Source organism: Moschus berezovskii, chromosome 8, assembly GCF_049115385.1.
Source record: "Moschus berezovskii isolate FMDL1 chromosome 8, NW_MosBer_1.0, whole genome shotgun sequence".
NCBI lineage: Eukaryota > Metazoa > Chordata > Mammalia > Artiodactyla > Moschidae > Moschus > Moschus berezovskii.
The window spans coordinates 22,180,075-22,197,711 of record NC_142467.1 but is presented as its reverse complement, the minus strand read 5'-3'; the positions used below and the strand labels follow the sequence as shown (position 1 = coordinate 22,197,711).

The window sequence follows — 17,637 nt, the reverse complement described above, 5'->3', positions numbered from 1 at the left end:
CAAGGAGTAAGCGTCTTTTAATTTCATGGCTGCAATCAGCATCTGCAGTGATTTTGGAGCCCCAAAAAATAAAGTCTGACACTGTTTCCACTGTTTTTCCATCTATTTCCCATGAAGTGATGGGACCAGATGCCATGATCTTTGTTTTCTGAATGTTGAGCTTCACGCCAACCTTTTCACTCTCCTCTTTCACTTTCATCAAGAGGCTTTTGAGTTCCTCTTCACTTTCTGCCATAAGGGTAGTGTCATCTGCATATCTGAGGTTATTGATATTTCTCCCGGCAATCTTGATTCCCGCTTGTGCTTCTTCCAGCCCAGCCTTCCTCATGATGTACTCTGCATAGAAGTTAAATAATCAGGGTGACAATATACAGCCTTGGTGTACTCCTTTTCCTATTTGGAACCAGTCTGTTGTTCCATGTACAGTTCTAACTGTTGATTCCTGACCTGCATACAGGTTTCTCAAGAGACAGGTCAGGTGGTCTGGTATTCCCATCTCTTTCAGAATGTTTCACAGTTTATTGAGATCCACACAGTCAAAGGCTTTGGCATAGTCAATGAAGCAGAAATAGATGTTTTCTGGAACTCTCTTGCTTTCTCCATGATCCAGCAGATGTTGGCAATTTGATCTCTGGTGCCTCTGCCTTTTCTAAAACCTGCTTGAACATCTGGGAGTTCACGGTTCACATATTGCTGAAGCCTGGCTTGGAGAATTTTGAGCATGACTTTACTAGTGTGTGAGATGAGTGCAATTGTGCGTGTAACACTTAATGAAGCCGCTTGCCTACCTGATCTCTACTCTTCCTCAAGTTAGTATTTCATGTTTACTACATGCAGTTGAAAGTGGCACTTTATCTTGTGTTTCCTAAATATATCTCATTCAGGCTGTAATGGAAATTTAAGTAACTCACCAAGATTTGATGAATAAGAGTAGCTACTGTTTATATATGCTAGGCACTGATTAGGAGGAGCTTTCTGGATGTTGACTCATTTAGTCCTCAAAAAGCCCTATGAAAACAGTTACTATTTTCCTCATTTTATGAAAATAGACTTTGAGGGTTTCAAGAAATTGGTACAGTTTAATCCAGGTCAGGTAGCTGGTATATTTGCTCACTGGAATATAGTATTTTGGGTTTCATGTGTAGAAGATTAATTTTTTCAGGATGGCAAACTTAGCGACAGTATGAAACGGGCCTTTTCCCTTTGTCTTTCCTGGGTATAATGAACAGTATAGTGCCATGTGTAAGAGTGCATGCAGGTGCGGGTTACGTGTTGCCTTTTCACAAACATATTCAGCAAGTCTCTTAACCTCTTTGAGCCTCAGCTGCCTCAAATGCAAATGTGAAAAATAATCCCTTAACAGTGTGAAGACAGGGGGATGGATCAGCCTGTCTGTATGGATTCCTTCTAGGTTTTAAGATGCTGCTGATACCATAACAAAGACAAGTCATATCTGTGTCAGGATGCAGAGCCAACCCACCCAAAATCTGCCTCTCTCTGGCATTGATCTTGGTACTGTAGTCAACAATATAAGGTAATTGGTTGAAAAACAGCTGCTTGATATAAATCGACTAAGCAGCCTGGAGTAGGGTTTGGGGGACAGGTAATGAGCCTACAAAGAACGCCTTTTAAGATGGAGTCCACATCGGCTGGCCCTGAAGTCATAGTCTGTGTGCTCATCAGGTATATTTAGGAGCTTCTGTTTAAAAAATGGAAGAAGAAATTGGTGATGGAAGATTTAGTTTTTGTGAGTCAAAGTGGATTATTAATTGTCTTTAATGAGTGAAAAATGTCAGCTTCAGGGTACCAGGTTTCTAGTTGCATATATCATTCTGGAAAAAAAAAAAAAGAGTCTTCTATGCCAACTTTTATTGCAAAAACTGAAGCTAATTTGGGACTCTGAAGAAAGGTTCTGATAAGATTGATGGTTTTTACTGAGAAAGCAAAAAGAAGATAGCTCCTTCAGTAACATGAGAAGAGGCAGAACTAACATGAGACTAGAAGGCAGAAAAGTGAGCTAGCAATTCCTCATTCGTCAAAAACTAACTCGTACACAGGTTTTTCCTTCTTTTTCCCCCATTCTCCATTGTGTTCTTTTATATTCCTCTGTAGCTTGGCCTGAGACTCAGAACTTCAGTCTTTTATCAGCCAGAAGAGAAAGAGAATGGGAGTAGAGTGGAAACGTGTGTGTTCAGTGAGGATTCTTGACTGTGGAATGAAAATGGTGTAGGAGGTAGTCTTTCTCTAGTCCTAGTAATAAGCCCTTGGAATAAAGGAAGAGCAGTACCAGTAGATTTTCTGTGTCCTAGGTGAGTGGTAGGAGTGAGAGTTCGTATAAGGTAGATGTCTGTCTACTGGAACGTTATGCTTGAATCTAATGGTAATTGTCTTAATCAGTATTTATGAACAGATGTCACTGAATCACATAACCACAGTGGCAATTTATGAGTATTTTACATTTAAGAGGAGATAGGTGAAGACAAATAGAAGGCAGTTAAAAGCAATGAAAGAAGAAAAAAAGCACCAAAAGATACTTCATATTAATAGTAGAAAAATAGAAGGGAAGAAATCACAGAGGTGTTTCCCTGTTGTTATATTCACACTTTTCTAATACTTCCTGGCTTTATTTCTTTCTTTAGACCAGAATCTTGTGAATATCCCAGTTATACCACATTCTGGAAATAGAAAAAAAAAAAAAAACCTCTCTCTCCCTACCCCAACCTCCCTCCCACACTTTCAATATTCTGTGAATTTGACCCATTTATCACCTGGAAGTATGGTTTCTTATTGAGAAACTTAAAGGATCTTATGTAAGCAAACTGCAGTCAGCACAGGGGAGCCCTCACATTATCTGTCTCATTCTTCCTTTAATTTGGGAAAGGTAACCTTTGAAAATCAGGTGTCCAATGCTAAAATAAGATCTGCAGCCAAGCGCAGGGCTCCAGCCCCTAATGTGTCTTTTGTCAGTGGAGGAGGGCATCATAACCTCTCTCTTAGGGGAGTGACAGACCAGGTTTAGTAGAGTGGTGTGGTTTGGGGTGGGGGTTGGGGGGATGACTCTTAGGAACATCAGGGTTGTCCTAGGGACAAGGCAACCTCATTTTGACATAGCCAGTGTAACATTTCAGAATATTGGAAGAGAACTTATTTTATTCCAAAATTTTGGCTCTGCTAAGTATTATTGTGCCTTTTTGTGGTTAAAAACAAGTCACTGTCTTTCCCAACTTCATGTTTAGTTGTGTTCAGCATCCCTTACGTTCTTCATCTGGGGAGGGGCGAAGACAGTGTCTTTGGCTAGCCAACCTCACAGTAAAGTTCATGGGACCATCACTGGGAAATTTAATTATGGAAAATAGGCAGTTGTGGCCAAAGAAAAATCTTGAGGCAACTGCAGACATTATTGGTATTCTTTTTGAGAAATGAAAAAAAATTTTAAGTGAATAAACAGAAAACATACTTCCAAATTGAAAATTGGAATTATAAGTGTAATTGAATAGATAGTTTCCTAAATTTTCCAAAAATTGCTGATCTATCATAATTATAACTATTTTACCTAAGTATCTTTTTCGTATTTTCTTTACTACAGAGATGACTTTGTGTTTCTAAATCTGTTTAAAAATAGATTTTGTAATTATAAACATACTCTTACTTATACCATGGTAGAATTTGCATATACGAGGGTAGTAAATCATGTAAATAGCAAGTACTTTAGTGTGGTTTCTCATCCAACAATGGTTTATAATAAGGTAAGATGATGAGTGTGGTTACACAATATTCTCAAAGTTTTTGGAAATGAAAATTATTGACGAATTTCTTTTCTCTTTCACAAATCAGTGGTGCTGCATCCATACTAAAAAAAAAACAACAAAAAACCCTCCTCGTTGCACAGTTTATCATTAACTCATTTCTCCTGGTGAAGCAGATTGGCCAGTCAGTCTAACATATCCTGGCTTCGTAAAGATATTTCTGGATGAACAGAGTGTTCTAACAGATTATGCATACACACAATCGATACTTCACAAAGACAAGAGGGAAGGAACATATATATACCTATGGCTGATTCATGTTGATGTGTGGCAGAAGCCAACACAACATTGTTAAGCAATTATCCTCCAATTAAAAACAAAAAGACATCCTAAGAATTTAAAACTCAGTGTTCAAGGTTCTAGTTACTTAGGATCCTTTTGGAGAATTTTGTTGGAGTGATTCTCGAAGTAGCTTCAGGCAGGGTTATACTTCAATTTTTGGTTTAAGGAGCATTGTTTTTCATGGAACATTGGGGGAAAAAAAATTCCATGTCATTACCACTGCCATTCAAACGCACTGGATTTTTAAAAGGCTATCTCCACTTGCTATCCTTGGAGATTAGCCTGTGGTATGGGTAGTATTTCCCAGATATGCAGTCTTTCCAGGTAAAGCTATATGAGAAAATCACAGTGATATTGCTGAAAAGACTTATGTGCACTCCTAATCTTTACTTGTACCCCTCCCACTCAAGTCCTCAACCTCTTTCATTTTCTGCTTCTACCACTTACTGGCTGTGTGACCTTAGACAACTTGCTGCTTCTTTGTGTCTCCATTTTCTCACCTTGAAAAGAACATAATAATAGTACCTACCGTATAATGTTGTTATGAGGATTGAATGTATGTGTGTGATTATGTGAAGATACACATACCTACATATATATGTATATACATATATATGTATTTGTGTGTACACTAATAGAGATAGTTCATCTCTGTGTCACTCGGTGGCTTCTCTGAGAGTGGACACCTCTTAATCTTTGTATTGCTTGATTTCTCAGCTGTAGTGAACACTGTTGAGTTTCTCTTTCAGAAATTCTCCCTACTCTTACTTTCATCAAGTTTTCTCCATCTCTTCCACAGTTCTTTTTGACTGCTCCTGTTCCTCTTATTCATTAAGTATTAGACTTTATCAGAGCTCAGCCTTTGACACTTTGTTCTTGCTTCCCCCACTCCCCTTGGCCAAACTCATTTAGTTTCAGAATTTGAATCACTATTGTAAAATCTATAAATTGATGGCTTTCCAGATTTCTGTTCATAGTCTAGACCTCAATACTGAGCACCAGATCTCTATATCTGCTAGTCTCCTAGGCATTCCCTATTTGATGCCCTGAATATACTCATAGCTCAACACATTCAGAACTGGGGTTGTCAGCTACATCATTCCCATTAAATGATATCACTATCTTCCTAGTTTCTCATCAAACTGAGGCTTATATTTGTTTCTTCCATTCCTCCCCCTGACTCATCCACATACAGTATGAATCCTATGTATTATTCATCTTAAATATTTTTAAAATCTCATTTTGGGCTTCCCTTGTGGCTCAGCTGGTAAATAATCTGCCTGCAATTTGGGAGACCTGGATTCAATCCCTGGGTTGGGAAGATCCCCTGGAGAAGGGAAAGGCTACCCACTCCAGTATTCTGGCCTGGAGAATCCCATGGACAGTCCATGGGGTTGCAAAGAGTCTGACACGACTGAGCAACTTTAATTTTCACTAATCTCATTTTATCTTGACTGTACCTACTCTCATTCTCTTCTTGCCTGGCCTATTACAACAGTTTCATAGTGGGTCTCCCCACCTCTAGTCTTCAGTTCTCTATAAAGAAGATGAAAGACCGTTTCACAAAGCAGGTATACTTATGTTTTTCCCTAGCTTAAAAATATTCAGTCTTCCTAATGCAATGTGTAAAGTCCTGTGTGAACTGGTCTTTGCTTAACTCTCCAATTTCCCCACCTGCACAAAATCCCTGGCATCCCTACATCTGGCATCTTGCTATTTCCTCTGCCTAAAACAATTCTCTAATTCCCTCACCCTTTTATCCTTCAGTTGACAGTAATACTGTGGTGTTAACTTAGACTTCACTTCCTCTAGGAAGCCTTCCTAGGCATTGATTCCTCCAAGTCATTTATCTTGACATTTCTCATGACCCCTTTAGTTTTTCCTTCATAGCATGTATTATGTTGCTTTGCAGTTGTCCATTTGCATGTTTGTCCTTATTAAACTTACATTCCAACAGAGAAAAGTTCATGTCTGTGTTTTTCAAGGTTATATTCTTGGCATCTAGCTTAATGTTAGTCATTTCAAATGTATAGGATAAAAATGTATGAGTGCATATATATTAGGCTATGAGTTTCAAGCAAGAATAACTGAGAAACGGGTCAAAGTTCATGATTTGCTTCTCTTTTTAAAATAAAAGCAAATACAGAATTTTATTAAAACATCAGTACAACTAAACTAAGGGTACTACTCTACCAGGAATAAGATTTTAAAGCATTGAGTTATGTTGCCTTGGGGGTAATGTACCATTTAATGATAGAACAACATAACTTAATCCTGGTGTTATTCTCAGCACAAATATTAGGCATTGGGAAGCAACCCAAGTCTTGTCTGTCCACAGTTATGCATGTTGTATTTTATTCAACAAATTTATTTTAATAAGCATAGGTTTAAAGGCATCACATGATTATAATTTGAAAAGGAGGGCATTTTTCCAGTTCTCTATGCTTTTTTTCATATTAATTTTTTGGTACTTTATGGCCTGTTTTTCAGCCTGTATTTAAAAATACATGTTCACCCTTTTATTCCGCTGCTTCACAAAGAAAACTTATTTATAAGATAAACTGCCAATTCCATAATATTAGGTTGGCTCAAAAGTTTATTCATGTTTTTCTATGAGATGTTATGAATGAACTTTTTGGACAACCGAATATTTCATTTCTATTTAGAGCAGGAGTTTTCAGATGGCATAGCTCTGAACTAGTGATATACCATTGTTCTGTTTGGTTGGTTATCATTTCAGTTGGTTCTGTTTTCAGTACAGCATCTTCACTTGAGCATTTTAAAAGATACTTAATTCAGAGACTCCTCTACCTAGCTATTGGAGATAATAATTTTTTTAACATGTTGAATAGTTTGGAAAGAACTATTAAAAAAAAAACAGTTACAGGGTAGATTTTACCCCTACTTTTACAGATTGTTTTACCTTCCAAGCTTTCTATTTAATCTTAAAAGCATTTTTTGGGTCAGTTTTTTTGTCCAAATTTCTAAGTGGGAAATACAGAATTTGGTCATTTTTTTGGGGGGACATTTTCTGCAACTTAAGAAGCCATTTTAAGGTTATGCACATAAAATATTTTATATATATATATAATCTGTGATTTATTTATATATATGTGTGTGTATATATTAGGTTCAAATATAATTGCAGTTTCAAACAGTGAATTTTAGATCATGTTGTTCAGTTGCTCAGTCATGTCCAACTCTTTGTGACCCTGTGGACTGTAGCACATCAGGCTTCCTTGTCCTTCACTATCTGGAGTTTGCTCAAACTCATGTCCATTGAACTGTTGATGCCATCCAATCTTCTCATCTTCTGTCTCCCCCACCTTCTTATGCCCTTAATCTTTCCCAGCATCAGAGTCTTTTCCAGTGATTTGGGTCTTTGCATCAGGTGGCCAAAGCGTTGGAGCTTCAGCATCAGTCCTTCCAATGAATATTTAGGAATGACTGGTTTGATCTCCTTGCAGTCCAAGGGACTCTCTAAGAGTCTTCTCCAGACACAGTTCAAAAGTGTCAATTCTTCAATGCTCAGCCTTTTTTATGGTCCAACTCTCACATCTGTACACGACTGCTGGAAAAACCATAGCTTTGTCTGTATGGACCTTTTGTCAGCAAAGTGATATCTCTGGCTTTTTATATGCTGTCTAGGTTTGTCATATCATTTCTTCAAAGGAGCAAGTGTCTTTTAATTTCTTGGCTTCAGTCACCATCTGCAGTGATTTTGGAGTCCAAGAAAATAGTCTATCACTGTTTCCATTTTCCCCCCTATCTATCTATAACTAGGCACAAGCATATCTTTATTAATCAAAATAGGAACCATTATAATCATCACATTTTTGTCAAAGAGAAGTAAGTTTGTTTATTCCTATAGTGTAAAAGTTCGTGATTCAGGATTCGAGAAACTCTTGGAAAGATTTCTAGGCAAGAGGTCAGGTGAATATGGCAGATGAGGCAAAACTTTGTAAGTCAGTTTGTTCAACTTGTCAAGTGTTGGTTGTGTGACGTGTGGTTGGATGTTGTCATATGGAAGATTTGGACCCTTTATGTGGAACAGTGCTGGCCTGAGGCCTTGCAGTTTTCGGTATATCTCATCAATTTGCTGAGCATACTTCTCAGGTGTAATGGTTTCACTGGGATTCAGAAAACTGTAGTGGATCAGACCTGCAGCAGACCACCAAACAGTAACCATGACCTTATTTTGATGCAAATTTGGCTTTGGGAAGTGCTTTGGATCTTCTTCTTGGTCCAACCATTGAGCTGGTTGTCCATATAAAATCCGTTTTTCATTCCACATCACTATCTGATAGAGAAGTGGTTCACTGTTGTTGCATAGAATAAGAACACAACACTTCAAAATGATATTTTTTGATTTGTGGTCAGCTCATGGGGCACTCACTGAGTTTTTTTACCTTTCCAATTTGCTTCAAATGCTGAATAACCATAGGATGATTGATGTTGGGTTATTTGGCAACTTCTCGTGTGTTTATAAGAGGATCATGTTTGATGATCCTTCAGTTGGTTGTAGCCAACTTCCCATGGCCAGCCACTACATTCCTCCCCTTCAAGGCTCCTGTCCTCTCTGCAAAACTTCTTGAACCACCACTGCAGTGTACGTTTGTTAGTAGTTCCCGGGTCAAATGCATTGTTGATGTTGCAGATTGTCTCTGTTGCTTTGAACTTGAATAAGAAAATTGCTCAACTTTGCTTTTGTCTAATAGTTCCCTAGTCTAAAATACATATAAAATATACAGCAAGTAATGTTATTAGCAAAAAAAACATAAACTGAGAAATGTGCATTAAAATGATGTACAACATAACCACATTTATTTAGGAATGTATTCTAATATCAAATGACAAATTTCAACCGTGCAGAAACCGCAGTTACTTTTGCACCAACCTAATATTTAATTTATAATATATATACACATACACAGACATACACTCTGTAGTTATATTTTTGTCTATACTATATTTATGTTTTACATACTATGTGTACATTGAAAAAAAGTTATCAGTTGTGTCTGACTCTTTGTGATCCCATGGACCACAGCCCACCAGGCTCCTCTGTCCATGGGATTCTGAGGGCAAGAATACTGGAGTGGGTAGCCATTTCTTTCTCCAGGGGATCTTCCCAACCCAGGGGTTGAACCCAGGTCTCCTGCATTGCAGGCAGATTCTTTATGATCTGAGCTACCTGGGAAGCCTCATGTGTACATTATATAATGATATTTGTACTATATATGTCATATAAACTATAAATACTATGTTTATGTGTGAATATATATAGTAAATACTAAATAATTGATAAATACTTGTTGTTTTAATATTCTGAATTAAACTGTATAGTTAGTTCCTTTAGGAAAATTGGCAATAAAGATGTCTGAAAAAGAATATTAATTATCATTCAAATTATGCTTTAGAAAAAACCAAGCTGTTCAGTACAGTAAAGAAAGAGTATTATACATATCAAAATTTCCTTCAGATAAGGGGAAACATGTACGGTGAAAAGACATTGATATGTATTTAGTTTCTATCCCTATGTTCTTGTCATGCTGCCAAAGTATCCTTCTTAAGTCACACAGTATTACTTGACATTTTTTGGACATCACATAGCTCAATAGCTTTGTAAATGGTCGTTTTTGTTGCTTGGTGCGATCATGTTTACATCTCAAGATTTTCCTCAATCTTTTGTTCTATGAAGCAATAACCTTTGGTTCCCATAACACTTTGCACATCTGTCTATCATTACCATGTTGTGTTACTTTCCTAGATTGCCTTTCTGTGTTCCCCATGAAGGCCAAAGTACTTTTAGGCATTATTGGCATAGAACTTGAGCAAAAATATCCAAAACTCTGAGAAAAACATACTGGCTATAAGTTATGAAAAAGTACACCAGTATTAATGAATAGTAAAATGCCTATAAAATAATCACAGGCAAGCATAACTCAACTCACATGTAGTTGTGTAAATTTTTCAGTGTGAGATGTGAGTTTTAGTGTTTTATAGGATGGCACGTGAATCTAGAAAACTGAATATAACTAGAGCCCAATAAAGTCTTAAGTTTGCTTCATGGCCATAGTACATTTTGAGAGCAAGAACTGTGTTTTACTCACTTTTATAGTTATAGAAGTCAGTGGCAATGACTGGGATATGGCATGTACATAAATATGGTGATGAAATTCCTGGAAGTTATACATAATCTATAAGTATTACCTAGCTGAATAAAGGTTTGTATTAAATATAGCCCAAGAGGCAGTATGTCATTGTGGTTAAGAGTGTGACTTTGAAGACCAGGATTTGAGACGCAGTTCTGTTGCTTATTGGAGGAGTAACTCAGGGTGAGTCATCTGTCTCCCTAGACATTAAATTCTCTCCTCCATCAAAGGGTAATAGTGGCAACTATCTTAGGATTGTCATGAGGATTAAATGAGATAATTCATGTTGAACACTTAAAATGGCATGACATAAGGAAAAGTTCCAATAAAATTTAGCTTATTATTATTACTATAAACTAGGCAAAGGTAGCTTTAACATAAATGACCGCATCTATAATATTCAAATCTTGAAATAGCTTTCAGTCCTAGCAAAATTTAAGGAGAATAGAGGTAAAAGAGGTCACAATGTACAACTTTCTCTAAATTCTCAATTCTTAGAAGCAACAGATTGTAAAAAAATGCTGGAATAAGTCAGATTTTGAGGCTTTATGTAAATTTTAAAAAAGTGGTGATAAAAGCTTTCTTATTCTCAAGATAACATGCATGAAAACAATTTGTGATTCAGGATAGCAATACGGGTATGTCTTTAAGCCAACTAACTCTTTGTGACACATTGTCCTTGCTTTCTAAAGTAGGCCTCATCTCACTTTTAATGTGTGAAAGGAGAGATTATTCAACACAGTGGTAGACACATTTTTGTTCTCAAGAACACTGCGATATCATTAATCTTCTGGCACGCCTGCAAAGGCGGGTTATGTGAATGCTAGTCTTTTGCAAGGCTATAAATAAAGTTTAAAGAGAGAAAGAGACAGAAAGAAAAGATGTTTTCCTGAAGCTTCTGTTGCCACAGTAAGGACCACATTAACAGTGCAATAACTTACCAGTAATAATACTTTTAAAATTCTCTTTATGGGTTTTAAACATCTGTCTAGAAAAATCCAGCCTAAAAATAGAATCTGATCTTGTAACACAGCCTTCTCAAATTGGGTTATCCTGAACACTCTCCTCACTGAATAGTCACATATCACTATGTCAGAGCTGTATTTCTGGGTATAGCAATGCTTTATCATGGCTATCATATGCTTAGCCCTCCTGGAAGAAACTGCTGCACACATTTATGTATTAGGGTTTGTGTGTGTGTGAAGTAGCTCCTCATAGATGGAAATGCTTCAGTAAAAATATTTTTTTGTGTTCCTCTTTGGCTATTGAGATGTATAGTAAACAAAAATACAATATTTCCCTCATTTTTAATGTTAGGAATTTTATTCTACTTACTAGTCTAATAGACTCAAGTTTTATAATTACCCATGTTTAAAAGTTGAGTTACATTTGTTTTTATTTGAAAATACTTGAAGGAGTAATGTTTGCATACTAAATAATGAGAGCATCATGGATTATTATTACACACAATATGAACTTAATTTTCCCATCAAATAGGAAATAGGTAGTAATTTTTGGTCCTAGCAAAGAGCTCTTTCTGATGGTTCTTCTGTGGGCAAAATTCCTGCTAATTTCATGAGAACATCAGGGACAAATCAATTAACATGCCATAGATTGTTGTTTAAAGCTGTATTTAGTCTAACCTATAGAGCTAAAAAAAACCTAATAAGAAAACCCCAATTTGCTCTTACTCTAATTATCTCTTGCCATACATTCTTGGAAGATTTTTTTCATAATGTTTTGGAACTTGGGACTTCCAAACAGTTTGTATGTGACAAACTAAAGACATGCAATTAGAACATGCAATTAGAACCTCTTTGCTATTCAGTTTTCAAGAGATATGTGTTGCTAATTAAGAATCAACATCTCTGGCAGTTTTTCAGGTTGAGCAAACCTTTAGCTTCAGGACAGTCAGCTGACACTGCACACTCAAAACTGGGCTTCTTGTGGCTCTTCGCTCAGCCCTCTGAATTTTAGAGGCCACTTCTGAGGATGCGGATTGAGAGTCATTTCTCTACTGGTGTTTGCATGTGGCTCCATTCTCAGTGAACATCTGGGGAGTGTATCACATTCTGTAACAGGTGAGTATGGAATAGGCAGTTGGAAGTACTCATCCAAGAAGCATGTAAGTAGAGTGCCCATGCCCCTCTCACAAACATCTAGGAAACAGAACTAGAGCTTCTCAAGACAGAAGATAGATCCTCAGGAACCATCATGGCCTCTGGGGACCAAGTCTTGACCATCGTGAGGCCAGTGATGTTGTTAACCATCTTTAATAAGGTTTCAAAACTCATTGCAAATTTGGACTTAGGGGATGGTAATCATTGGAAAAGACCCTGATGCTGGGAGGGGTTGGGGGCAGGAGGAGAAAGGGACGACAGAGGATGAGATGGTTGGATGGCATCACCGAATCGATGGACATGAGTTTGAGTAAGCTCCGGGAATTGGTGGTGGACAGGGAGGCCTGGTGTGCTGTGATTCATGGGATTGCAATGAGTCGGACACGATTGAGCAACTGAATTGAACTGAATCAGATATTTTAATTGAAGTAGAGTTAACTTATAATGCTGTATTAGTTTCAGATATACAGCAAAGTGATTCAGTTATATATTTGATACTTTTCTGTTATTATAAGTTTCCTGTGCTATATCCTTGTTTCTTGTCTATTTTATGTGTAGTAGTTTGTATCTGTTAATCCCAAACTCCTAATTTATCCCTTTCTCCTCCATTTTCCCTTTGGTGATCATGTTTTCTGTCTGTGAGTTTGTTTATATAGTTTTTATAGTTTATAGTTTGTTTAGATAGTTTCATTTGTATTATTTTTTAGATTCCACATATATAAGTGATATCATGTGATATCTGTCCACTCAATATGATATTCTCTGTGTACATACATGTTACCGCAAATGGCATTTTCATTCTTTTTTATGGCTGAGTAATACTCCATTGTGAGTATATGTGTGTGTGTGTACATACTGCTGCTGCTGCTAAGTCACTTCAGTCCTGTCTGACTCTGTGCGACCCCATAGATGGCAGCCCACCAGGCTTCTCCGTCCCTGGGATTCTCCAGGCAAGAACCCTGGAGTGGGTTGCCATTTCCTTCTCCAATGCATGAAAGTGAAAAGTGAAAGTGAAGTCGCTCAGTCCTGTCCGACTCTTCGTGACCCCATGGACTACAGCCTACCAGGCTCCTCCATCCATGGGATTTTCCAGGCGAGAGTACTGGAGTGGGTTGCCATTTCCTTCTTCAGTGTACATACTACATAATATTAAACCAGTTGTCCACTGATGGACACTTGGGTCGTTTTCATGTATTGGCTATTGCAAACAGTGCTGCTGTGAACATTGGGATGTGTGTATTTTTTCAAATTAGAGTTTTCATCTTTTCCAGATATATGTCCAGGGGTGGGATTGCTGGATCATATGGTAGATACCTTATTGTGGTTTTAATTTGCATTTCTCTAATAATTAGCAAGTAGAGCATCTTTTCATATGCCTGTTGGTCATCTATATGTCTTTATAGAGAAATGTCTATTTAGGTCTTCTGCCCAATTTTTGATTGGGTTGCTTTTAGATTGAGTTGTATGAACTGTTTGTATGTTTACGAAATAAACCCCTGTCAGTCTCATCATTTGCAAATATTTTCTTTCATTCTGCAGGTTGTCTTTTCATTTGTTTATGGTTTCCTTTGCTGTGTAAGGGCTTCCCTGGTGGCTCAGCTGATAAAGAATCCGCCTGCAATGCAAGAGACCTGAGTTTGAACCCTGGGTTTGAAAAATCCCCTGGAGAAGGGAATGGCTACCCACACCAGTACTCTGGCCTGGAGAATTCTATGGGCTGTATAGTCCATGGGGTTTCAAAGAGTTGGACACGACTGAGTGACTTTCATTTGCTGTGTAAAAACTTTCAAATTTGATTAGGTCTCGTTTGTTTATTTGTAATCAAATATTTTTAATGAAGTTTCAAAGCTCATTGCAAATATGAATTTAGGGGGCACATTGTATCCCTAATTTACAGAAGAAACTAAAATGGAAAATAAAATGAATAGTTAATAACTACATTTGTGAGGTTTTTATTCAATTATTGTTAAATACATAATTACCTAATTTATGCTTTAAGACATTTCTGTTAAGTATGTATTACTTTCCCTAATAGTAAAGGAAGCACACTACTGAAACAGGTTAGGTAACTTGTTTATGACTACTAAGCAGTAGAGATGAGATTTGAATCTGGATTGGTCAGATTCTTAAGCTCACATTTTTACCCAACCAGGATCAACAGGATTGACAAAGGATCAAATGGTGAATAAGGCAAAATTTCATTTGTGCGATTCTTCCCTTCCTTTGCTGTAAACTTCCCCTCCCTTTTGTTGGTCCTATTCTCACAGGTTTTATTTTGCCCATATCCCTCAGTTCAGTTCAGTCGCTCAGTCGTGTCTGACTCTTTGCGACCCCACGAATCACAGCACGCCAGGACTCCCTGTCCATCACCACCTCCCGGAGTTCACTCAAACTCATGTCCATCGAGTTGGTGATGCCATCCAGCCATTTCATTCTCTGTCGTCCCCGTCTCCTCCCACCCCCAATCCCTCTAGCATCAGACTCTTTTCCAGAGAGTCAACTTGTCGTATGAGGTGGCCAAAGTATTGGAGTTTCAGCTTTAGCATCAGTCCTTCCAAAGAACACCCAGGATTGATCTCCTTTAGAATGGACTGGTTGGATCTCCTTGCAGTCCGAGGGACTCTCAAGAGTCTTCTCCAGCACCACAGTTCAAAAGCATCAACCCACTCCCAAATTAATGGTAACTGAAAATAATGCCAAATCACTACAGTTCTCTGCTAGGTGTGTATAGTTTGGTTGAAGCCCAAAATGCTGAAATTCTTTTGGGATAAGAAAACGTGCTTTAGGCATCACAACAGTTGGAGTTCGTTGGGGCACATACATGGCTTAAGCCATGTGTTCTCAGAAGAGGGCTGTGGGCCTGAGGAAACTCAGTGTTTCCCCGTTAAATTTTTTTTATACATGTAAATAAGTAAAAAATGAACCCCTAAAGTAGATCTGAAGGCAAAAGAAGTCACAGACTATAGTTAAGAGGAGAAATGTGGTCAGGGTGGGGCAAATATCTCCTCATAGAACATCAGGGTGTTCTATGAAGTTCTGAACTGATTACATACATTTCAGAGTGTCTCTCCCAGTCTCCACTTTATTCCATTCCACTGGAAGGTCTTGAATACGAAGACAAGGCCACAGAACTCTTACCTGGAATTACAGTTCTTCTCACTACCTTTGAACTGCTTCCTTTCAAGAGGCTGCTACCTGCTGTTCACAATAGGATAGTTGCAAGTTGCATTGAGGTGACATACATCTTCCCTACTGGTGATGATACAGAACTCTCTTAAAGCTAATATTTGCTGACATAGATTGTTAGGAAATCATTTAATGTAAACTTGCTAAGCTTTCGTGTGTGTAGAAGAAAAATATGTCAAGAAATAATAAAACAACTTTTGGAAAAAATTATAGGAGCAGAAAAAGTTATTGTCCATAATCCCACTACTCTAACATACCAATTGAGGCACATTGTAAACTTTCAACCACGTTTTTCCTCCGAGTATTTATTAACATAGTTATAGTCACAACTCATATTTAAAAATTTTGCTTACTTTCTCCTAATATTATGACATGGTCATTTTCTTTATGCTGCTGAACATTCTTCTTTAGTTAGGCCGATAATTTTGCTGGGAGGTGGGGCTTCCTCTTCATTTTTTGAATGGCATAATGTTCATCTAAATGTTTGAATTACTTCCTTGTAGACATTAGATAAATTTCAGTAGAGTTCAGCCACAGATTTTAAATATTACTTACATAGATGCTGCATTGTAGCTCTCAGGAGATTGTTAACATCATCACATTATAAAATGTATTAGCATTTTGCCATTAAATGCCACTTTTGCCATTTAATTGTAATAAAAATTGGTTTATTGACACTGTTGGAAGAAAACATACAATTGACTTAAAACATCTAAGTTAAATAATCATTGAGTTTAGATTTTACTTGATGGAGGCTAAGATTCTTCTTCTACATATTTTCTGAGACTTTTTTATGCTAAAGAATGTCTTTGGGCTCTTTGCAGCTGTTGCGGCCTGGCCTTACCCCATTAGATGTGGGAAGAGAAGGAGACAAATTGTGACACTGTCCCTTATCAAAAGACCACACAGTTGTTCGCCACTTTGACTCCATGATGGATAGTTATCTTGAGGTTTGACGGATGTAAGGCTAAAAGTTTAGAGGAAAACAGTGCAGATGCCCAGTAGCTTCTTGCTATTGACACTTACTTGATAACATGGGGTTAATCAATCTTCTCTATTTTTTTTAGCTTCAGTTTTGTTTGCTGTTCAGGCTTTATTTTTCCCACCTCATCAGACTGATATGCCTTTCCCCTTTCCCCCCACCCCAAAAAGAAAGCCTTGAGGGAGAAAAGACAATAAGCAACTCTTTTACCAAACAAACTCTGCTGTCCTTCTGACTGCATGTCCTGGAGACAGACAAACACCTACCAGTTTTCTTTGTATAACATGTGCAGATGTATGCACACACATGTGTATTTTTAAAGTATTAATCTAATGAATGGCTGGAGAAATAGATTTTTGTGATCAAACATTTAACAATTTTTATCTTGGAGAAAGACGTTATCTTCAAAAGTATTTTGTTTTCCCGAGCAGCAGCACATCATCAATTAATCATTTCCCTTTCTGCGTTTCTTCCATATTTGCCCTAGGTCAGTGATGTGCAACTATTACACATTCCATTGAAATGGTTATTTATTGCAGTAAATATGGTGAATTTTTATCTCATTGCAAGAGATTGATGCATTGTTATAAGACCTGCTGGTTCTGTCATGCCCAGATGCCTCAAACAGAGACAAATAGAGGGGGTAAAGTCCTTGTGCTTCTTGTGAAATTTTATCACCCCAATTAGGGCAAAGGATGGCAGAATCAAAATTCTTACAAAGGTTTTTTTTGTTTTTCAATATTTGAAAGCTTTAACATGCATTGAAATTTACCGGTTTTGAGACTGCAATTTGAGTTTTGACAAATGTATACTGTCTTTTTACCACAACTGCAGTCATGATATAAAACATTTTTATTACCACTCACAAGGCTCTTTGTGGTCATTACCGCCACCCTCCCCTTACATCCCTTGGTCCCTGGTAATCACTGGAGAAAGCAGATCACTTCATAATTTTAAACGCCCTCTGGGTACAGAGGCCACACTAATCTTCTCTGTATTATACCCATTGTTGTATATATGTGCTGCCTCAGTACTTAACACAGATTTCAGAAGTAAGGTGTGACTAGATAGAGATTAGTTTGTAAAACCTTTTACAGCATATGAAT

The 17,637-nt window shown here is 37.5% G+C and overlaps 1 long non-coding RNA gene across 11 annotated transcripts in view; it reads left to right on the top strand.

Moving 5' to 3' along the window:
- The window catches only part of LOC129558186 (uncharacterized), a 180,997-nt gene extending 165,700 nt beyond the window's left edge, over positions 1 to 15,297 (top strand). For all 11 annotated transcript variants that reach the window (XR_016038010.1, XR_016038005.1, XR_016038006.1 and 8 more), the window contains 2 exons: positions 12,119 to 12,324; positions 13,903 to 15,297. This is a non-coding gene — a long non-coding RNA (uncharacterized LOC129558186). The remainder of the gene's footprint in view (positions 1 to 12,118; positions 12,325 to 13,902) is intronic.
- The last annotated feature ends 2,340 nt before the right edge of the window (positions 15,298 to 17,637 follow it).